This window comes from Panthera pardus, unplaced genomic scaffold (genome assembly GCF_024362965.1).
Source record: "Panthera pardus isolate Hobbes unplaced genomic scaffold, ASM2436296v1 HiC_scaffold_22, whole genome shotgun sequence".
Taxonomy (NCBI): Eukaryota; Metazoa; Chordata; class Mammalia; order Carnivora; family Felidae; genus Panthera; species Panthera pardus.
The window spans coordinates 9003245-9028577 of record NW_026526788.1 but is presented as its reverse complement, the minus strand read 5'-3'; positions in this window follow the sequence as shown (position 1 = coordinate 9028577).

Below are 25333 nucleotides of genomic sequence, written 5' to 3'. Positions count from 1 at the left end.
ATTATAATTTTAATATATGGTGTGCATATATATAGTCACAGAAATAATGATGCAAATATTAATTAATTTCAAAACTAGATGTTTGCATACATGTTCTGAGTTCTGAGAAAACCAAAACTACTTCCATTTGGACTAAGTTAAGACATAGTTTCATATGAAATTTAAGTAATTGATAGAGACTGAAGATACATGTTTTGTATAAACCAATATTCATGATTATTTTACTTATTTTCTCTTTGCATATTGTAGCTCTTTATGATCTCTTTTTTCAGTTACCCATAACTTACTGTGTATTTTTCTACTCTCCAAAAATTTGGATTTAATAAACTAATATGACCAATGACAAGAGGAATAAAATAGTATGTTTTATATTTGCAATGCAATAATAAAAGAATCACTCTTAATATGTATCACTTGACATCTGAATCAAGAGATGATAGACATTTCAATGAAAGATTTGAGAAGTCTAATGAAATTTTGGTTTAAGTCAAATAAAATGCTCCCCACCAATTCTGTCTCTGTCTCTCTCTCTCTCTGTAGAATAAAAATAAAAGTTGCTCTTTTATTTGCAAAGTTGCTCTTTTTATTTAAGTTTACAATTTGTTTTACAGTAATATCCAGAGAATGGTAAGCCTGCACACATTCTATTGGATTAGCCATTCCTTTTCATTGTTCAATATAACCAATTTTGGTAACAAAACATATAATTTTTCCAGAGAAAATAAATCATGCAAGATTTTATTAAAATATTTTATTATAAAATGCATACTTTCAAAGCAGATAATAAAAATTACCTGTGATATACATATGGAGAATTGTCAAATTTCCTGCTCTCAACTTCACTGATATTGGGGCACCTGGGTGGCTCAGTAAAGCCTCTCTGACTTCAGCTCAGGTCATGATCTCGTGATTTGTGGGTTCGAGCCCCATGTCGGGCTCTGTGCTGACAGCTCAGAGCCTGGAACCTGCTTCAGATTCTGTGTGTCCCTCTCTTTCTGCCCTTTCCCCACTCATTCTCTCTCTCTCTCTGTCTGTCTGTCTGTCTCTCTCTCTCAAAATAAACTTACACTGATATTGAGGACTTGCCTTCTGGTATTAAGGACTAATCCACTACCTCTAAATTCCTCTTTTGATTCAACAATTCTGAAAACAGAACATGGCTAATGAGATGAGTTAAATCATAAAGAAAAAGGAACTTTGCAATATCTGTCTGAATATGGTCAACCCAACTTGCTGATGATAATCTGCACTTTTATTTCTGTCTCCTATAAAGTTCTTTTAATTTCTCGTGTTTAAATGTTCTCCCTATTGGGGGCGCCTGGGTGGCTCAGTTGGTTAAGTGTCTGACTTGGGCTCAGGTCATGATCTCACGTTTTGTGGGTTTGAGCCCCACATCAGGCTCTATCCTGACAGCTCAGAGCCTGGAGCCTACTTCCTGGATTCTGTGTCTCCCTCTCTCTGTCCCTCCCCCACTTGTGCTCTGTTTCTTTCTCTCTCTCAAAAATAAACTTAAAACAATATTTTTTTAAAAAAATGTTCTCCCTATTATAACTACCCAAATAAAGCATCCAGTTTTTCCAGTTGAGTCCTGGAAAATTTTTGACAGATCAGCACAACAGTAATAGGCAAAGGTATAATATTTTCTAACCTTTACTGTATACATATGAATATTGAGAGATATAATACTCTGTATTTATATGTATATTCATATATGTAGGTATTATATGGATATATCTTCAAACAATAGTATAATATAAATAAAATTTTGTGCCTGTTCTTTTTTATTAACCCTACAGACAACATCTTCATATGTGAGAATGGGTGCCTGTGCGTGTGTGTATATATATTCTTTATATGTCCACATCACAATTTTAAAGCAAAAATTGGCAATACATTGTTTGTATATACTGTAAGTTTTTTTTAATGTTTATTTATTTTTGAGACAGAAAGAGAGAGCACGCGTGCACACACACACTCAAGCAAGGGATGAGCAGAGAGAGACAGTGACAGAGGATCTAAAGCAGGCTCTGCACTGAGAGCAGAGAGCCTGATGTTGGGCTCAAACTCAAAAATTCCCAGATCATGACCCCAGCTGAGGTTGGACACTTAACTGACTGACCCACCCAAGGCGCCCCATACATACTCTACATTTAAAGTTTATTTTATTTATCAACATTTGTATTGTTTCCTTCATGACAGAGGATGCGGAGGTGGAAGGAGCTAATATAAACCACTTTTAAATGAACATGCTGGAATTTGCTCGATTATTTTCTTAGGATAAATGATAACTTGGATTAGTAACGTAACACATATGCTCTCTAATGAAGTAATTGTTATATATTGCCAATATGTCCTCAAAAAGTACCTATTAAGAATAAAATTACAAAGAGAAGGAGGAAAAGAAGAGAAACAGAGAAAGCAAAAACATTTCCTAATATTAGTCAATTTCTGGCAATTTACTAATGGGTAGTTGGAGGCATGGCGCTAAGAGGGAGTATGGGCAAAGAAAGAGGGGCGAGATTCTATGAGGCACATTATGAACATTGGGTGTTGTATGGAAACCAATTTGACAATAAATTTCATATGAAAAAAATAAAGTAAAATACAAAATGAAAAGAAAGATTATGACAGTCTTAGCTGAACCATTCGGTCTGCAGTTATTCCAGCACAATTTTCTAGCCTTTCTTGAAAAGCATTTTTTACTTCAGCAGTTTCATTTTTGTGAACAGCAATTTGCTGAACCACAACTCAGGGTACATTCCCCGAGTGTTTTTGTCTCCCTATGAAGCCAGAAGCATAAGTGGTAAGTGGAAGTGGTGAACTAAGAGACATAAGATATTTCAATCCACAGGAGGACAGTATTTTTAGTAAAAATAAACAAGAAACTATTACGTTGCAGCAAAAGCAATACTGATTCCAGAAAATTCCTAACGGCACAAATGTTATGATTACTAGAACAGAATTTGAAGGTGGGGTTCTAAAATTACAAAGGCAGGTGACTTGTTACACAAAAATAGGGGACATATCTGTGAAAATATGAAGATATTATTTTTAGATACAATTATTTATAGGCATAACATATTTCTCTATACATCCCAAAGCCCATGCTCGTTGTCTTTTGCAACAGCAAATGCTAGCCTTCCTGTATATCTGGAACTATCCAATTCATTCTCTTGGATTGCTATTATCAATAATTTTGTTTTCCTTATCTAAATAACTAACAGGAAGTTTCCATGAATGTCAACATGACACGATTAAACAATCAATTCTTTGCTGTTCAGGAATGTTCACAGGAATTCAAGGGGAGAGCTGACTTTGAGTTACCAACCGAGAACTGTGTCCTCCTTCCCAAGGTGGGAGTGAAAAATAATTTAATTCACTTGCAGTACAGGATGTACTAGAGAAACAGAACCTGCATGTCTGCCCTGGACAGACACAGAGATGCTCTTACTGTATGCACAAAGAATTACAAATGTCAGGGAAAGGCAACTCTCCTCCTAAGTAGAGTTGGTGGTGTTGCAGTCAGAGCACAGCGGTTGAAAAATTGCAGAAGAAAAATTGTGGCTCATTTGCATTTACTCACTAAAGGATTCTGAGCAGGACTCTTGGGTATTCTGTGCTACAGATAAGGTCCTTAAGTACACAAGATGATAAAACAAGATAAAAAAGGACAATTATGACCATTAATTTTTCCTTAGTTACCCCATTTTAGAAATCCAATAAAATGTATCTATTTCATTTTACTAATTTTACTATTTTATTAGGTTAAAACTATATGATAACCATATAAATCATATAGAGTCATCATCAATTTGTGCATTTTTTTGTTGGTCTTGTTTTATTTTCAAACCCCAACCAAAATATCCCATATTCTAATTTTATAAATAGAAATCTGGGCACTGGATCATAAGGGATCATTGCCGTATACATTCTGATATTCAGAACACACAGACTTTTAAGAGAAGCATTCTCTAAAGAAGAGTAACTTAAAAAAGACATTCTTTTCAGGGCATGCTACACATCAGAAAACCATTTTTTGGTGAGAAAAAAATAAAAGTTGTGCAGATGGTCTCAAAAAGGACTGGCCAGCAGGATATCCAATCTGGTTGAACAAATAGTGGCTGGTCCAGGACAAGACTAAAAGCACCTATTCCCTTGGTTGGAAGGAAACTAATCTCTATGCATGGTTAGGGTAACATGTAGGTACTGAGTAGGATAGCGGCTTTAGAGCGGTCTCTGTTGCATACACCTCCGCATTTGCTAACTCTTTGCTGTGTATCTATAGCTTGTTGGGGAAACTGTGAGCCTAGACTCTATGTGCCCTCTCTTGGGACTGACACTTGTCTTCGTTGGGACCTAAATGTTTAGCAATGAAATTATACAGTAGACTGACCATGTAGACCTTTTGAAAAACAAACATCTCAGCAGCACTATTTTGAATCACGTACCCTTCAATGACCAGATGGCTCAAAAATCTCAGCAATGTACAAAAATTAATACTGCATGTCTCATTTAGTTTATTATTGGTTGATGTAATGTTGGGATACAGAAAACAATAATTTCCTTTATTTACAGTTTAATAAAAGAAAAGCAAAATTATACCAATAGCTGTAGAGAAAGTACAAGTTCAAGATCCACTGATGATAGAAACTCTGCGCAAAATATTGATACCTGAGAACTTTAATCTCATAACAAGCATCTCCATAAACCTATAGGAACTATGTCTATAGGTGAAAATTGAAAGCACTGCTTTTAATATCAGAAACAGGAAAAAGACATTCTCTGTTATCACTTCTTTTCAGTATTTTAATATAAGTCTGAGGAAGTGCTGAAAACAAGAAAAAAAAAATAAGATACGTGATAATTAGAAAGAATAGAGATGATTACTGATAATATGATTGAGCCCATAGAAAATCTCAAATTGAATTTTTTATAGAACAATAACTCACTGCCAGATATGAAAAGTTCTAATTTGCAAACCCCCAAATCAAGCAAAAATGACCTGGGAATAAAGCTATTAAAATCTGTGTAACAATTTATCAAAAAAAAAAAAAAAAAGTTTAAAGCTTACAAAATATACTAAGAATATATTGTTAGATTCTAATTATCATCAAATTATTTCTGTAAATACAACACATACCAAAAACAACACCAATTTTGGTGTTTTCCACTACCTAAGCAACTAATTCTAAAACATGTAGAAGAATGGAGGGTCAAGAGTAGCTAAAAAATACATGATGAAATGTTCTATAGTAGATAATACGTTAACAGACGTAACATAATTAAGGATAGGTCTATTGGAAAAAAGGTACATAAGTGGATACATGAGACAAATTGTAGATTTCAGAAACAAGGAACTTTCATTTACGGATCCCTCATTGGGCCACATCTGACAAGGCAGATAGAGGAAACATGGAAATCCATTCATAAATGTTGCTGGGAAAAGGGAAAGGGAAAAATGATAACATATCATGCCATATCACACTTAACACAAACGCAATTCCCAATGAGTTACAGATGTAAATGACAGAGAACTATCAAATATTGTCACAACACATAAAATGATAATTTTGTGTTTTCCTGCCTTCCCTCTGCCACCTCCCTGAAAACTCCTTAAAATCCAACCTTCAGTGGAACACCAAACTCCAAGGGTTCATGCTTGCACCTCTTTTCTATGTCCACTCCCTTGGTTATTCTCATGATTTTGAGATTTCTATGCTGACAGCTCTCAAACACTTATTTCCAGTCTGGGAGTCTCCCACTGAATTTCAAACAGCTTATGGCCATCTTCACTCATGGTTCATAGCCATTGTAGATTAATGTCTACAAACAGACTCCTGATCTCTATCCTCTCCCCAAAACTGTCCAATCCAAGGTGCTCCAGCTTCTACAATGGCAAATCCATCCTTTTAGTTACTCGGGTCAAAACTTTGTAGTCGCCTGGGGTCCTTTCCCTCATGCACCACCTCCAGTCTCAGGAAACCTTCCTCCAAAATATAGACAGATCATTATCATAGCTAATTAATGCCACTGTTTCCTCCCTCTTACAAACCACACACCTCTCTCCCTCGGATTCTTACATTACCCGGAACTGGTCTCCTTGCTTCCTCTCTGGTCCTCCACACAGCCACCAGAATGAAAACAAAACAAGAGAAAACGTGCCTGATTGCATCATTCCTCCGCTCAACTCTAAGGCGCCTCATTCCTTCCGCGCAGAGAACCCAGTCCCTTCCAGTGCCCTAGCCTTCCCAGTGTGACGCAGGTCCTCCAGTGCTGCTGGAGCCCCATGGCCCACAACTCCTCCCGAGGCTCAGAGTTCCACCCACAGTGACCTGTTCACTGCGCATCAGATGTGCCAAACACTCAGCCCTTCCTGGAGTTAGCACTGCGTATTTTCCTTGCCTGGAGATCTCGCCCCAAAGATCGCTTATGGATTACTCCCTCAAGTCTTCCTGTAAAGTGGCACCCTTATAAAAATGCAAAGGGTACGGGGTCTTTCCCTGTACCACCGCATTGGAATTTAAGTTTGTGAAGGCACTGATATTTTGTCTGCATCATCTCCTGGTGTATATCTGGGGAGCTTAAAACCATGCTTGACACATAGCAGAGACTCAATAAATATTTCTTGTATTAATGTAGCTTTAAGGATCGCTTATCATTTAAAGAGAAAAATACAAATAACCTGGAAAATGGGCAAAATAAGTTAGCTGGTATTTAAAAAAATGGCAAAAGACCACATGAATCTATAGGCAATTTCATTAGGACTCAAGGAAGTGTGACAATATCCAGAATCAGTCTGTGAATCAGGCAGACATACATTTTTATAAACTCTCATCCATATTGATTATATTTCATGAATTATTATTTTCCATACAGGTCATACAATGTGATGAAATATTTTTACACATTTCTGGAATTTTCCTGCTGACTGCTTTATCATGAAATCCAATTTTATTGTATCAAGAGTCCTTGTAGGAAGCACAGTGGACAAAGGGAAATAAAAATAAAATTAATTTGGTATAAAATAAATGCTAACAACTTCTTGATAACAGAAACACTTATTAAATATGAATAGGTTAATTACATAAACTCATAAAACATGAATAAACCAATCAAAACCTTTAACCAAGGAGGACACGTAATTCATCCACTCATGCACTTTTTTTATAAAGTAAATCATTATAAAATGTGAGTTGTGTTATTCCTCTTTGGCAAGTAAAGTGGCAACATTAAGTGCTACCTTCTGTTACTTGACTTAATCCAAATAAAAACCCATTTTACCATTTTTTTTTTGTGAAAAAATGCTTTGCATTTTTAATCTTGTATGTATTTATTCTTGATTTCTCCTTCTGTTTTGGCTTCAATTAGAGTCACTGACACGCTTGATATTAAAAAAAAAATGGTTACATTTATTAGTTTCATTAGCCTAGCATAGATAGCCAAGGAAGAAATCCTAAATCAAGTAAGTTCTGCCTATTCACCACCTGTCCAAGTTACTTTTGAAATCTTAGCTTAACCGACTGACCTACCCAGGTGCCCAGGTTCCCATGTACTTTCAACTTCTGCATGACACATGTTTCTCTTGAGTAGCTGCCATCCCGTCGGATCCTAGAATAAGCACTCATGAAAGTACATTCCTGAGCTGCTGAGATTAAGTATAGATCATTTTGTGCTACTAATAAACAGTGGGGTTTTGGTACAGACAAGTTCTAGCACACTTGATTTCCAAATAATTGCTAAAGTCAATAAATTTCTTTGAATCCTTCTGATTACAGTTGAGATGCACAGTGTTGTCAGTACATAGATTATTTTTAAAGCCATATGTGATAAGATCATCCAAGGTTGAGAACAAAGAGAAAAAAAAAAAAACCCAGAAAAATGAGAAATGATAATTCTTCAAGGTTTGGGTCAGGTTAGAAGAATTCACTGTTACATGAGTACAAAATAGGCACCGAATGATTAAACAGTTAATGAATGGACATTTTTGCAATGATTGCACCGTCAAGGGGGGGTCTTCGATTTTAATAAATGATTATGAAAATATTTGTTTCAATATTTTTATTTTTGCTACCCAAATTAATGACCCCCAAAGCTATAAAATGCTAATGTACATCATTCTTAACTGCAGTTTACGTGAAGTGGAAAACTCTATTTCACTTCACATGGATTTCTTCATTTGACAACTCAACTCCCCTGCTAAGAGTTAACGACCCAGAGAAAGACAGTCCCTTAAGTGCTTCTACTGATTAGTGTCTCTTTCCCTAGCTAAATACCTAGAGCCCAACTTTAAAAAGAATCCGTTTCTTAATTTAAGAAATTTTTAAATGAAAATTCCTTTTAGGAAGATGATCCTAAAAGCAATTTCTGAAAATATATACTCTTTGTCTCTCTCTCTCTCTCTATATATATATACATATTCTGGGGCACCTGGGTGGCTCAGTCAGTTAAGCAGCAGACTTTGGCTCAGGTCATGATCTTGCAGTTCGTGAATTCGAGTCCCACGTCAAGCCCTGTGCTGACAGCTCAGAGCCTGGAGCCAGCTTCAGAGCCCAATGCAGGACTTGAACTCTCAAACCATGAGATCATGACCTGAGTTGAAACCAAGAGTCATATGCTTAACCAACTGAGTCACCCATGTGCCCCCATGGGTGTCTCCCTCTCTCTCTGTCCCTCCCCAGCTTGCACTCTGTCTCTGTCTCTCTCAAAAATAAACATTAAAAATTTTTGAAAAAGAAAGAGAAAAAATATATATTTTAAAATCAGTTAATATAATATTTCTTTATGTTAAATGAGTTCGACTGGTTTGTACAAGGTTTTCTCGAAAGCATCAGGTGGGATCATGAAACAGATATACCAAAGTGGAAAAATATTGGGCAGTATTAAAAAGAAAAAAGCTGATTGCAAATTCTTGTCTCTGCTAGAGATTTGTTTTGCTACTTGGAAAAGTTATTTACATATTTGTCATTTTTTGGTTACTCCAAGAATAAGGAAAGCATATGCAAATCTTGCATCATATTATGCCATACTATGTCTTACCATTTAGGAAAAAACATCAGATTAATTGGCAAAACTATGGAAACAGCAAAAAAAAAAAAAAAATAGTGGTTGCCAGAAGTTAGGGAGGAGAGAGGAATAGATATGCAGAGCCCAGAGGATTTTTAGAGCAATGAAAATACTTTGGGTGATACTATAATGGTGACTGTCATTATACATTTGTCCAAACCCATAGAATGAATGTGTAACATCAAGAGGGAGCCCTGGTGTAAGCAATGATTTTGAGTGATAATGATGCATCAGTGCAGGTTAATCAGTTGTAAGGAATGGGCCACTGGCGGGGAGTGTAGATCATAGAAAAGGGTATGGGTGAGAGTAGGCTAAGAATATATGGAAAATTTCTGTACCTTCCTCTCAATTCTGCTGTGAACCTAAAACTTCCCTAAAAAATAAAGTCTGGTTAAAAAAAAAAAAAAAACCTTTAGGGGTGCCTGGGTGGCTCAGTCGATTGAGCGTCCAGCTTCTGCTCAGGTCATGATCTCATGGTCTGTGAGTTCGAGCCCTGTGTCAGGCGCTGTGCTGACAGCTCAGAGCCGGGAACCTGTTTCAGATTCTGTGTCTCCCTCTCTCTCTGCTCCTCCCCTGTTTGTGCTCTGTCTCTCTCTCTCTCTCTTTCTCTCAAAAATAAATAAACATTAAAAATTTTTTTAAACCTTTAAATATTAAAATTAATTGAATAATTATTCTTCTATACATTTAATGTTGTTTTTGAAATGGTGATTTTTCTACTTAAAACAATATAAATTTGAAAATTTCTTTAAAGATATACTTATAAGAAAGTACCATTGTAAAATGAAATTTGTATAAACACAGAATGTCACCATGGGATTCATTATCATGAGAATAAAAGAGTCTAGCTGTTTGTGTAGCACTATTACATTAAATTAACCAGTTTGAATTGTTCTCAATATTGTCAGCTAATTGTGTTTCTTTCTCACATGTAACAAGCAAACCTCATTGATCTGCATTCTCCAGCTTCCTGTGGATACTTCTCTTTCTGGTAAAGAGAGACATTAAAATATCTTTTCAGATCTAGAAACTAAATAAATAAACAAAGAGCAGAGTCAGCCCTAAAAATTCAGAGAACAAACTGATGGCTGCCAGAGGGAAGTGAGTGGGGGGATGGGCGAAATGGGTGAAGGGGAGAGAGAGGCACAGGCTTCCAGTTATGGAATGAATAGGTCACAGGGATAAAAGGCACTATATGGAACATGGTGTTATTGAAACAACATTGTGTGGGGACAGATGGTAGTTATACTTGTGGGGCATGAAGCATAATGTATAAACTGGTGAAATCATTGTGTTGTACACCTGGGACTGTAACATCGTGTATCAACTATACTAAAAAAAAAAAAAAAAGAAAAAAAAAGAAAAAGAAAAGAAAAAAAAGAAAACAACAACAAAAACCATGTATCTTGCTGGTACCTATCACCTCTGACTTCATTTTCTCTTTTAATATGTGGAGGGAGGAAACTTGGAGTAATGAAAAGTAGTGTTTTTAGAGACAGTGAAGGTTTACATGGGTGCAAATCACCTCCAAGTGAGGACACATGAACCTGAACTTGGGTGTTGTTTGACAGGGTCAGACTATACTCTGGACAGTATTGCATTTTTTCATTGACTCAGCTTTCTAGACCTATCGGTAGTTCTACAAGGAGACAGGAGCCATTCGGGAAGCCCAAGCCACCATGGCAGGACAGTCACATTTGCAACTAAGCACTGAATTGAATTATTTGCTGTTATGTGTGCCTGTGGGTGTCATTATTTCATGCATGCTTTCTGATGATGACATACTAGACTGTAGCCCTAAAACTCAAGTGAAGTAGGATTTAGCACCTGGAAAATATTTGCTTTGATTATTCCACCAATATTAACTTAAAGTTCAATGAAAGGGGCACCTGGGTAGCTCAGATGGTTAAGCATCTGACTTAGTTTCAGCTCAGGTCATGATCTAGTGGTTGGTGAGTTCAAGCCCCACGTGGGGCTCTGTATTAGGTGTGGAGCCTGCCTGGGATTCTCTCTCTCCCTGTCTCTCTGCCCCTCCCCTGCTTGTGCTCTCTCTCCTTCACAAAATAAATGAATAAACTTAAAAAAAAAATAGTGCAGGGACAATGGGGTGGCTCAGTCAGTTAAGCATCTGACACTCGGTTTTGGCTCAGGTCATATCATGGTTTTGTGAGTTCAAGCTCTGTGTAGGGCTCTGTGCTGACAGCGTAGATCTTACTTGGAATTCTCTCTCTCTCTCTCTCTCTCTCTCTGCCTCTCCCCCGCTCATGTTGTCTCTCTCTCTTTCAAAATAAGTAAACTTAAAAAAAGTTTTTAAATAGAAAAGTTTAATGAAATATCTTGTAGCCAAATTCTTACAGAATTTTGAATAAAATTCTTTTTTTCGTGGTCTATGTTGATTCCCCTTAAGCATTATGCTGCACATGATGTTAGAATGAAACTTCATAATATTTGCATACCTTCAGTTATTCTTATTATAATGCAAAGGATAATTTGCAAGAATAAAACACTTTTAGTTCATAGATTATCAAATTTTATAAAATGTATTCTATGACAAATATTGTGAAGTATGTTAATAAGTATGTCTCTATAAAAATATATGAGAATAATGTCAACGAATGACAAAAACATAAACTCCCAACTGCTGTCTAGTTAACATCACTGACTTGGTTTTGTCTAACATTATCAGACAATGGTTAAAAGTCAATGGCAAATTGGGGAGCACATTTCCCTTTTAAAGAGAGCAGGACTTCTCAGTTCTGGTTGACTGCAGCCATACAGAAAAGTGAGTCCAAAATATTTTGGACTCTGTGTATTTGCTGACTCTTGCAGAGAACCCCAAAATTCCTATTTCCATTCGAAATCCATGGACTAAAAATAAAAATGCCATATGGGCCCAGTGTCTGCAGGCTACCTTGTTTTCAAAAAAAGGAAAATGAGCGGCAAAAGCATGAAGTGGTGGGCATCCTTACTCTCATGCATCTTTTTTGAGGAAAATTGTCTGAAATTATTTTATTAAAGCACACAGCTGCTTTCTGTTTTAGTATGTGATAACGTGACCCATCTGCAAAAATCGGCATTAGTCCCAATCTTTTTGGAGGACAGTGAAGCTTCTTGAAACTCAAAAATGCCAATTCTTCACCCAGGGAAATCATCATGCTCACAGAAGTTTTATTCTGAACCACACTGGTGAGACTCAGCAATAGGTAGTCTTTGCTTCATGTTTTTACAAACTGCAAAGTGTTGTTTACTCATTTAACATCTTCTGGAAATGCAAACAAACAAGCAAAAAACAAACAAACAAAACAACCAGACAAAACCTTAGAAGCGTTGGCACTGGAAAAAAATTTTGTAAGATTTTGTAAAGTATCAGTTATTCTCTTAAGTAATTTGGTAGTTACAGTTTCTTGTAGTTGGAAGATCAGTTAGAGATAAGGCCAGTGGGGAACTGAGCCCCCAGGCACACACTTGCCTGAAGCATGTTGCTTATTTAGTTACAGAGCTAGGCTTCTGTCCACCCTGGTGCCTGTTTCACAACCCCTCACCTCATTTCTTTGAAATCCAACAATGCATGTGAATGTCCTTCAATATCTCTCCAAACACCTAACCAACAGCCCAAGTTTGCTAAAGAGTCAAAAATGCTTTGGTTTGGATCACAAGGAAATACTATGCTTCTTGGTTTTGTTTGGACAAGGTTTATTGGCTGTTCCATTGATTTGGGACCATTGTTTCCAGCACGCACTGTTAAGGGAATAGTAGAATAAAGTAGCATATCATAGATCTTTTCTGTTTGTTTGTATGATTGTTTTTCAAATTGAATAATGTATGCAACACTCAGAGCTTAGAAGAGTATCTGGCACATAGAGAACACTCAATACTTTTGCTTCTTCCTTCCTCCTCCTCCTCCTTCTTCCCCTCCTCCTTCCTCTTCCTCTTTCTCTTCCTCCTCTTCCTCTTCTCCTTCTTCTTATACCCATGCTTATTTTCTGAACCATTCTTATAATGATTGTGCCTTAATTATTGATTAACAATTAGTTTTGACCATTTAAAAATTTTCTAACCCAGGTCCTCTGTGCCGACAGTCAGCCCACTGCCTACATCTAAATCACCTGCCCCGTGCCAATCTCATCTTCTCTAATCCTAACTAAATCAGGTTCTACTTTCCAGGTTCCTGGGATAAAATGAAAGTCACCCTGCTGGTGGCCATATGCCACGGGATCACTGTTTATAAGAAAACTTGGGGTGAGTCAGGTCTGTAACAGAACTGCTGGTGGTAGGCAGATGCAGAGGGCCTGGAGGTCCCCACAGAGGTTGTGGGGGCCAGCTTTGGTCTGAGGAGGAAATGGAAACCAGAAGGCTGAGGAAGGGTAATCAACTAGGAGAAGAATTGTGATGCAGCACCCCCAGGACTATGGCGACTGTTGGAACCTAAGCAGATTCCCACTTCTGCATCTTATCTCGTGCAGGGTGTAGTCGGTGGCACTCACAATTGCTTTAAATTTAAGAAGTGTAGCCACTGCAGGGCACCTGAGTGGCTCAGTAGGTTAAGCACCAGACTCTTGATTTCAGCTCAGGTCATGATCCCAGGGTTGTGGGATGGAGTCCCGAGTCAGGCTCCACACATGGAGATTCTCTCTCTCTCTCTCTCTCTCTCTCTCTCTCTCTCTCTGCCCCTCCCTTACTTGTGCTCTCTCTGTGAAAGAAAGAAAGAAAGAAAGAAAGAAAGAAAGAAAGAAAGAAAGAAAGGAAGAAAAAGAAAGAAAGAAGGAAAGAAAGAAAGAAAGAAAGAAAGAAAAAGAAAGAAAGAAAGAAAAAGAAAATGAAAAAGAAAAAGAAAGAAAAAGAAAGAAAGAAAGAAAGAGTAGCCATTGCAATAATACATTTGCCTAATATTTTTAAGTATTTAAAAAAAAAGAAACACATTCTTGCAATGCTTCACTTCTTGGGTTTCAAAAAATATTATTAAAGTTTACAATTGTCTAATTAAAAATAATTCAACAAAAGTGAGACATACATATAAAAGATGTGGCATTGATTACAAAGAGATTTACATAAAATAGGGAATTAAATTTATCCTTGAATTAACTTCTATTGGTCTCTACATGATAAGACACACTCTTCCAATTTGGACAATAACATAATTTACTTTAGATAAAAGAAAAAAATTGGGGCCCCTGGGTGGCTTGGTTGGTTGGGCGACCGACTATGGCTCAGGTCATGATCTCACAGTTTGTGAGTTTGAGCCCCGTTTCGGGCTCTGTGCTGACAGCTCGGAGCCTGGAGTCTGCTTCGGATTCTGTGTCTCCCTCTCTCTCTGCCCTTCCCCCATTCACACTCTGTCTCTCTGTCTCTCCAAAATGAATAAATGTTATTTTTTTTTTGAAAGAAAGAAAAATAAATGACTGACAATTAAAATATTTGTCTAATCATTGACTTTAATTTTTTTTATTTATCGATTCTTTTTAAGTAGATTTCACACCTAATGTGGGATTCAAACTCACAACCCTAAGATTGACAGTTGCACGCTCTAATGACTGAGCCAGCCAGGTGTCTCCATTACTGACTTTTAAAAGGGCAAATAACTCACATTCATCCATGTACCAGTGCTATTTTAGTTACATAAAATTTCCTATTTACTTCAAAAAAAAAAAAAAGTTACATAGTGTATTCTGTTCTTAACAGGACAAACATCCCTCTGCAATCAAACTACATTTTTTAAAAAGTGTATTTATTTATTTTGAGAGAGAGAGAGAGAAATGTGAATGGGGGGAGGGGCAGAGAGAGAGGGGGACAAAAAAATCCCAAGCAGGCTCCATCACAGGAAGCCTGAAATCATGACCTGGCTGAAATCATGAGTTGAATGCTTGACCAACTGAGCCACTCAGACACCCCTCTAACTATATTTTTAATTACATAAAATATTCTTTTAAAAGATATGGGAACTGAAATTACTTATTATATAAAGGAAAAAGAAAATAGCATTTTATTCTTTTCAGAATTTGTTATTTGGCAATCTCTGTCCAGGTCCTTGCTCAAAGACTAAAGAAAAGTTTCTCAAAAAGGGAAGGAGGGAGCAGAAGCGAGTCCATCTTAGACAGGCTCCATTTCTGCTCTTGTCCTGCCAGGCCCTACTTATTCATATTCTATATTTCACCTTATGTCTAAATAAAAACTAAAGAAGCTATAGTCCTACCCTAAGGGGGAAGCAAGAAAGCTAATCATTCTCTGAGTTTCTCCTAGGTCCCCAAACACCTGATAACATCAAGGAGAGCTGGATCCCAAACACGTTTCAGGACATGAGCTTCCTCAGCCTCTGCTGATGCTCAGCACACCCTGCCTTTGATGATTTGTAAGATAATACCTATTATTTAATTTTATTTTTATTATTTATTATTTTATTATTATTTTATTTTATTTATTGTTATTCATAAAATAATACCTGTCACTCATGTTTGATCAGACCTTCCTCTGGATTCCTGAACATCATATACCCTGGACCCCTTTCCCATATAAACCCCTAACCCCAAGCCACAATGAGACTCACTCTCCTTTCCAATTATCCCAGACACTCCACCTGTTATACTCTGTCATTCACACTACTTTATACACGCTTTCACTTTCTTCTGCTCATGGTTGACTTCTATCCTGCACAAAGCCAGAACCCTCTTGGTTGGTCTGACAGGACCTTTCTCTGGGTCCTTGGACCCAACCTGGCTCCATCACCAATTTCCAATATAATCTGAAAACAATATAAGATCAATTATACAAAATCATTCCCTAATTAAAAAAAATTTTTTTTGTTATTTCAGGCTGGCCTAATTTCATATTGCTCAAGACAGCAGCAAATATTAGTACATCACTATTGTAATTACACATTTACCTCATAATAAAAGCATAAAATAGAAAAATTTTAAGTAGCACCACATTGCTTATGTGTTGTGAAGTGAATTAGTTATTGAGGTACTAGAATCCAGGATAGTTTTTTTTTTTTTTTTTCCAGTAAGTTGTTCTCACTCAGCTTTTATCTTAATTTGAATTTAGAATAGGTCCATTTAGAGAATATAATTACTATTATTCTCATAAAAACTTGCTATTATCAGCTAATTGAAAAATTTAAATAAATTGGATCAGTCTCCAGGAGCTATTGTTACAAAAATAGATGCACACATACAAACAATTAATATGCATGAATAATAAATTTTCAGAGAGGGTAATGTGATATTGTGACTTTTATTAAGAAATATATATTCAGTCTTCATTCCCTTCTGGCAGAGCTCTAAAAACCCTTGGAATTTCCTAGGTGATAAGAGCCTTAAAGTCCTTTTGTGATTCATAATAAGCCCCTTTCAACCACATTGCATTTGTGTTAATGAGGTGATGTTTGGAAAGCCCCCAAGGATGGGGCTGGATCCCTGTGGTAGAGAGTTGGAACTTTCAGCCAAGGTCCTGACCCTTAAGGAAGAGAGGGGCTGGAAGTTTAATCAGTCACCAAAAGCTGATGCTTAGTCATGCCCACATAATAAGCTCCCATACAAACCCACCAGGGGGCGCCTGGGCGGCTCAGTCGGTTGATCATCTGAGTCTCGATTTTGGCTCAGGTCATAATCTCACAGTCCTGGGATGGAGCCCATCAAGCTCTGCAGTGACAGTGCAGAACCTGCTTGGGATTCTCTCTCCCTCTCTCTCTGCCTCTTCCCTTCTTGCTCACTCTCTCTCTAAATAAATAAATAAATAAATAAACAAACAAACAAACAAACATGAAAAAAATTAAGAACAAAACCCAAAAAACCACCAGGATGGTGTTCACAGAACTTACAGGTTGGCCGACACTAGTAAAGTACCAAGAAAGTATGAAAGCACCACACCCCTTCTTCCATGCATTGCCCCATGCATCTCTTCCAAAGGCAGCTCTGTGCAAATGACCGGCCACAGGATGGGGTCTTGGGAATTTCCAATTTCCAGTCAGTGGGTCAGAAGCACTGGTAGTAATCTGTACTTGCTTACCAGGACTGAAGACAGGGGAAGGAGGGGATCTGTAGGACAAAGCTTTCCTTCTGATGCTATCTCCAGGTAGAGTCTGTCAGACCTGAATTGCATTGTAGGACACCCACCTGGTATTGTGGGATTTCTTGGTGTGGGGGAAAACTACCAGATTTGGCAATCAGAAGTGAATAGAATATTGAGAGTGGGAAAATGCAGGAGAGTTTTTCCTTTAGACAGGTTAAAATATAAACTGGGGCACATTAAATTTTTGAAGAGTTTATTTGAACAAACATCAATTTGACGGAGGCAAAGCCCTTCTAAAAGTGGTTAGGGACACTTGACCCCCCAGGAGCTAAGTGAAGGGTTTTTATAAAGCAGATATGAAAACAAAGCAAGGAAATTATGTGATTGTCTCTAGCTTAGGCAGTTGCCTTCTCTGGGAAAGTCAGTTGACCGTTTATGATTGGTCCTTCTCAAGTTCTCATTTCTTAACCTTGAAGCATTTATAGGAATTGACTGTGGCTTAGGTTTGGGTTAGCTTAAGTAGGCTACCAATGCATTAGAGTCATCCCAGTCTAATGGACTCCTTGACTGATTACTTTAACACAGATAAACATATATAATATTGCTGAAATTTTTTCCATGTTCTAGAAATATTTCAGAACCATAAAAATATTTTATATATTTTTCTCAACATTACATACCATCATGAAGATGATATAAGAACGTATATGTATAGAGATATATGGACTCATGCTATGATATATGTACTACTGGTTAATGACATGTTTTTTGAAATTACAAAAAAAAAAAAATTCAACTTGCCTTTGGCATTCTTGTTTCTTCTGGAATCTGTCCAAATGTTGTACGTTGTCAGTACATATACAAACATAAGCACATGGACAGTATGTTTGGACTTTAGGAAATAATTTTTATACAGTTAAGTACAGCAGTTTTTGTCAGAGACAAATAATATGGGCCATTTAGGTGGTTTTTCCCAAGCAATATGTATCAGGTGATTTAATTTGTCTCTTCTAGTGTAAAAACATATCATCTGCTCTGGTTACCACACTAAAGATGGCCTCTTGTTGGGAAGATGCTCCCTTATGCTGTCACAGATTACCTCAAACTCTGACCCGGAGGGGGTTTCTGACCACCCTTGCCAGGTTGGCATTAGATATCCAGAAGCCATGAGGCACCAGGATGGCTCAGTCAGTTAAGTGTCTGACTTTGGCTCAGATCATGATCTCATAGTTAGTGAGTTCGAGCCCTGCGTAGGGCTCTTTGCTGACAGCTCAGAGCCTGGACCCTACTTCGGATTCTGTGTCTCCTTCTCTCTCTGCCCCTTCCCCCCTTGCACTCTGTGTGTGTGTGTCTCTCTCTCAAAAATAAATAAACAGTAAAAAATTTTTTTAGAAAGATATCCAAGAGCCTCTGTTTGCCGATGCTAATGAGAGGGCATCTATGAAAGTCCCTTATAGCTTCTGATTTTCCCAGACCATGTGCATGGATGGTGTATCAGAAGATGTGTCTGGATCATTGACAAATAAGACTTTATCCACATTTGATCACTATGGATCTGATCTGACCACTGATGAGGGATCTTACATTGTCCTGCCCTCTAAATCTGAATTGGGAATAAAGGATGAGTGTTGGGTTTACCTTACTGTTTACTGCACAGATGAGCTATACCCATGCACACACACACACACACACACACACACACAGGCACACAAACAGAGCAAAACAACTATAATTTTTCCATCATGATTGTTCTTTTGTTCTCATAGAAGTTTGTAAAATTGCTTTTCAGAAGCAAGGATTCAGCTTAGATTTTCAGCAGGAAATCCTGTGCCAAGGATGTCTGCTAAATAAATCTCTGATTTATTAATCTACAGTTCTATGTTCCCACTCAAGCTCCATGGAAGGAAGTCATGATGCAAAGGTGGTAGGCAATCATTTCAACCCTAAACCTGGAGGAGTGGGCATTTATCAGCCAAATCAAGAAAATGTTCAACTACTTCTATATGAATCAGTGTGTGCTGTGAAGCGGGGCTCCTGCTATGTCCCCTACTTTGCTTAATTATAGTGGCTCATATTTCTCTTCATAAGTTCTCCTGTTTCTGCATCGTGCAGGAAAAACTTCCTTTGCTGAGCAAAGCTGGGCCAGGAGGAAGGGAGAGATAGAAGGAGAGAATGGGTCTCTACCTAGTCCAATCACTTCATTCCCTACAGAGATGGGCACAAGTCGCTCTACATTACACAGTACATTTATCTCACCCACCAGGGGAATAGTTTACAAAATTTAAAATTCCACACCCTGATGAGCAACTCATGCAATCTTGTGTCTCTTAAGGGGATTCTCTATTTGTTGAATCTACAAAATAAAAGTGTTTCCTCATTTCAGCCATCTTTTTCATTGCTCGCATCCTATTAATCACCAAGTCCTGTTTTCCTGCCTTTTAAATATTTATGACTCAATCTCCTACTGTCCTACTCACCAGCTTCATTGCCACTGCCTTAGTTCAAGGCAGTCATTTCCAATATGGATTGCTACAGCGTCCCAGGCATTGTACAAAACCCCGGAGATTAAAACAAATAGCTCCACTATTGTTCTCTGCCTGAGTTCCTTTTCTCTTAAAACTAGTCTTTCATGACAGAAGGGATGAGTGTATAGCATGTTTGTACGAGGTATAACCCTGCTATTTGGGCAAGAGAGAAGGGCTCAGTGCTGAATTCCTAATCTCACTTGGAACAAAATCCTCAGTCTCAGGAATTTGGATTCAGAGCAGCATGGTTTTATTTAATGCCTGTTGGAACATGGACCAAGGCAATTATTTTCCACCATGTATGAACATAGAATATCTGATAAATCAGTCTGCAGGAAATGTAGTAGTAAAGCACCAGCAAGTAAAGAGAAGCCAACCTGTGGACCTAGAGGTGGAGTTGCCTTGGCCCATTGAGTTCCAGCCCTGATCTCAGAGCCTCAGGAAGCCCAGGGATACTTTTGGCCTCTATTTTCCATTTTGAAAAACAGGTGATCCTAGGAAATTTTCCTTCTGCTTATATGTGTTTGAAAGTGTTTTTCTTTTTTGTTACTTGGAACTTATAGGAACTTAATGAAGGAAATAACCATTTTTTAGAGATGAAAAGATCAAAGTTGAAGGGAAGACAAATATATAAACCAATGAGTGATAGCTGATATGGTAAAGGTCATAAAAGAAAAAAAATAAGGTGTGAAAAAGATTATCTTACAGAAAAAAGTAAGATATATGAAAACATAATTCCAAAGCAAATAATAATAGAGCTCCAGCTAGGAAATAACAAGCAATTATTGTAAGTTTGAGAGTTGTAACTGAAAGGAACAATTTCATTTAAATGCGGTTCTTTGTGAAGCCCTGTAAATCTTATCTAAGTAGCTATTCCTGAAGAAAAGACCTCAGACAAAATTAACATCTGGGGTTGAATTGCCTGAATGGATTCTTACTGTGTGAACTGAGTTTCTAAGCCTAGTGGAACTATAGGGAAGGGGGATTTACCTATTAATTTGGCACACAGTTTGCAAATATTTTCTTCCTTCCCTTCATCTTTTGACCAGCTGTGGTCTCTTCCCTTGACATCCTATGAAATCCTGTATCTTAGACTCTTCCCTTATCTAATATGTAAATTTTCCTGTGTACATTATACCAAGCTATAATCAGTTTAAAGCTTAAAACGTTTCACATATTTTCATCTGCCTAGGATTTAATACCTATTCAGAATGTTATCGATGCTCACTAGATGTTTGTTGAATGAGTGCATGCAAAATTGATAGATACTCTGTGTCATGGGCCAGGAAAACATGGCCTGCAGGTCAAATTCAGCCCACTATTTGTATGGATAAAATTTTATTATTATACAGTCAGCCATTGATCTGTGTATTGCCTATGTGGCTTTAGTGCTATAGCCACACAGTTGAATAAATGAGAGAGACCATGTGGCCCGTGAAGCCTGAAATCTTTACTGTTGGATCTTTTACAGGAAGTGTGCAGACCTCTGTGCTGTTATTACTTCCAGATAGGCATTCCAGTTCTGTTTTGTAGTTGAACAATTTTCTAGGTTCATATGCAGTCTGTAAGTTAAGACGATGGCCTTGTAACATTAATTCGTGCATGGATGATGTTAACTGAAATTCTTTTGTATATACGTAACAAGGGCAGGGGTGCCTAGGTGGCTCAGTCAGTTAAGCCCCTGACTCTTGATTTCAGCTCAGGTCATGATCTCAGTGTTCTGAGATCTCAGCCCTGAGATCAAGTCCTGTGCTGGGCGTGGAACCTGCTTGAGATTCTCTCATTCCCTCTCTGTCTCTCTGTCCCTTCCCCACTCACATGCATACTCTTTCTCTCTCTGTCTCTCTTTCTCTAAAAAAGATACATAAATAAGTAGGAAGGGCAGAATTTGATTATTTGTTCAGACATGGTAAAAATACTTTTAAAAAGGCAACTGTAATATTTCTATTTTTTAATGACTTTATATAATGTTTAATGGTGATGATAATAATTAACATATTCACACCGTTGGCTGATTTAGTATCCCAAATATATTTTGCCTAAAAATTATTTGACTCTTTTTGAAGCAATTTATCAGTGTTTTGACAAATGCCAACATTTAGCTTGTCAAGGGAGCAAAAATGCCTGTCCTCTCAAAGGTTCTTCTAGCTGGACTAAGAATCAAATTGACATGAGACAGATTAACGTGAGAAAGTCAAATTTAATAGGCATATGTATAGGGAATCCACATAGACCTGGAAATTCCAAAGAGAGGCAAAATGAAGTATATATGGCATTCTGAACTAAGGAGAAGAGGGTAAGGGTCTTATCGCACTTCACAGGGCAAGGAGAAAAGTAGATATCTGGTAATTAGATGCTTGCCCTATCAAACAGATGGGTCACTCAGATAAAATTTGTGTCTGTTAATAACACTTATTCTGAGAAATATGCCCAGTTAAGATTCTCCTGTGTGTTTTAGGGAGAGGCAAAACTTTCTCCTGAGCACACAGGGTCTCAAGTGACTTCAACTCAAAATAATCCACACGCCAACGTGATATATTCTGGGAGGGGCATCTATCCTGAACCCCTTCACATTTCAAAGATAGTATTCAAATTTCAACCTGGTGACTGCATGATATCAACTTAGTTTAGTGTAAATCAATATCCTTACAAGTCTTTATCTTTCCTAGTCTTTACCAGGAACATTCTAAATACCTAGGAAACTTCTTAGCATTTTTGGCTACTTAAAAAATATTCACACATTACGGTAAGAATACAGGACTACTATTTTTAGCTAGCACTCAATATGTTACCTAGGGCAATTCTGTCTCTTGGGATCTTATTAGTGAAGACAAGACGCCTATAAAAAAAAAATCAAAGAAGAAACAAGAAAAAATTAAGCTCTCATTCTCTATGAAAGTCTGGACTTCACAGACAATAAAGGCAAAACAAATGCAAAGTATCACTGCAATATTCAGGGGAAGAATTCTGGAACTTTTCAAATGTGTATTTAAACGAATATAGTATCATGGTAATCTTGGGTGGTATAAGGGAAAGTGTGTCAAACTGTGCCCTGTGGAGCCTGAGGATTCATCAGGGGGCCCTCCGGGGGTGATGACAATGTTACGAATGAGAAGACCATCTGCCAGAACTCCCACACTTTGGTCTCAACCATGGTGCTTTGCATTTGCATCTAGATGTTGAGATTCTGTATGAGATTTTTCTCTGGAAAAATGGTTGACATGCTCAAAAATATTGTCATTTAATGTTATGGGCTTTGTTACCTACTTATCCCTCGAGGCTGTGAAAGATGTATGCTTGTGATAAGCCAGTTAGCCAGGCAGTCACAAACTCAGAAATGTCACCTGATCCCCCCCCCCCACCAAAACACAATCACATATATAAAGGTATTCTTCATATGACAGTTTCAAATTGTTGTCTCCATGTAAATACCTAAACTATGCTTTTTAAATTGAAGGCGGAATTTCCACGTTCACGTAAAGTAAGTCAGTAGACTAAACTTATGTTATTGGCTCCTACTCCAACCCTGTATAATAAATTAGGCACACACACACACACACACACACACACACACTCCAAAACAAGTTGGGAAATAAAAAGAGAAGCATCAGGAACTAGAAATTTTGTGCTAATCGTGGAAAATTTGAGATCAGAAGAAATTAACCCAAGGAATGGAATGCCAAACCATATCCCTTATAAAAATACTGGTGGAAAACACAGAGTGGCAGCAAGATGGCTTTTATGTATATTTACCCAGAAGTTAAAGACCAGAGAGGCTAAGACAGGAGGGAGACTTGAAGCCAAGGCTAAATGACTAGCTGACATACAATAGAAGCAGCAAACAAGTGGTCACGCTGTCTATGTAGCTTACACACTACGCTTGGTGCAGGTTTGCACTGGCAGAATGTTCTCTGCAGTCAGGTACAGAAGCTGTGAGGGCGTGAACTTGAGTCAGAAAGACAGAGTACTGCTTATACCTGCAGAAAAATATTGGAAGTCTACATTCAAGGTACCCAGCCGGCTGTTGGTATGTTCAGCTGATATTTGTTCATTCTCCTTAAAACACAATGGAATATAAGCATCAGGAATGTATACGGCACCTTCCTAAATGAGTGCACAATTTTCCAAATTACTTTCTAAGAAGAATCATCACAAAAACAGGAAGCAAATACATGATAGTACATCTTAGGAAATAACAGGATAAGCATGATGGGACTTTAGAAGAAATTTTAGATTCATGAAAAATAATTACAAAGATTTCATGGAAATCAAAATTATGAATAATTACAAAGATTTCATGAAAGTTAAAATTATGATCATTGGATGGATGTGCCAAATGGACAAAATGAAATACAAATTGGCTGGGAAGACTTTGTGGAGGAATTTTTCCGCTATGAAAAACAATGTATTATTAATATGAATAGCAAAATAACCAAAATATGGTAGTTAGATCCCAAAACTGAAATAGATTTTCATTAGATATTCCAGAAGAAATGAGTGAATAGAGGAGAGACATACATTCAAGAAAACCTAATAAATTCGTACATTCTTAGATTGATTACCTAAAGTATGTAGTAAGATATTATTTTAATAAAAAATACCTGTGTGTCGGGATTTATTGTAATGATATTTAAGAATATTAAGGATAAAGATATTTCTAAGAGCTTCTAGGAACAAAAGAACAGATTCAAGAAAACAATGAAAACATATCTTAAAATACTGATAGCAAATACATTTAGGTCAGCATTATATACTTTGTAAAATTTTCATAACAAACATGGATGTTTGAATATTAAAGGCATTTAACCTATAACATAAAAAGTTGATAAGTAGCACCTTATCAAAGTTAAATTATTTTGCTCTGTGATAGTCCATGTGAGGGGGATAAAAAAATAATGTCTAAACTAGAAGAAATATTGTAAAGCATGTATCTGACAAAGGACTTGTATCTAGGATATTTTTTAAAACTCTCAAAACTCAACATAATAAACATACAATCCAATTAGAAAATGGGCACAAAATGGAAACAAAACCAAAAACCATGAGCAGACATGTCTCCAAAGAGGATACCCACGTGGCAAATAAGCATGTGAAAATGCTTCCCATCATTGGTCACCGAGGAAATAAAACTCAAAAATGCAATGACAGCCCTGTACACCTATCAAAATGGCTAAAATACAAAATAATTATAATACTAATTTCTGGTGAGGATGCAAAAGAGCTGAACCTCACGTTGTGTGTTGGTGGGAATGTAAAATAATACAGCCAGTCTGGGAAACAGTTGGGCAGTTTCTTTTAAAACTAAACATTTAGCTACCACATAACCCAGGAATTGCACTCTTGAATGTCTATCCCAGGTAAATGAAAACTTTGTCTATACAAAAACCTGTACACAAATCTTCATAGGAGCATTTTGTACCTTGAGGCCTTGTCTTGTTGACAAAGATACCAATATCTTCAGTGGAACTGATCACTCAAATATAAACACGGGTTAAATGAAGTGGCGACCTAGAGAAACACATTTGCAAACTGTACGATAAAAAACTGATAAATACCTACAATATAGAAAATTGGGAAGAAATATAGAAATTGACTCCAAATGGAGACCTGCATTGTATCCAAGTAGACAAAATTGAGAGTGTGTAAAAAGATTATATAATTTGTGGGTGATTGTGTGAATTGGTAAAATATTTTAGAAGTCAATTTAGAATTACTTATCAGAATAAAGAAACATACGCTTT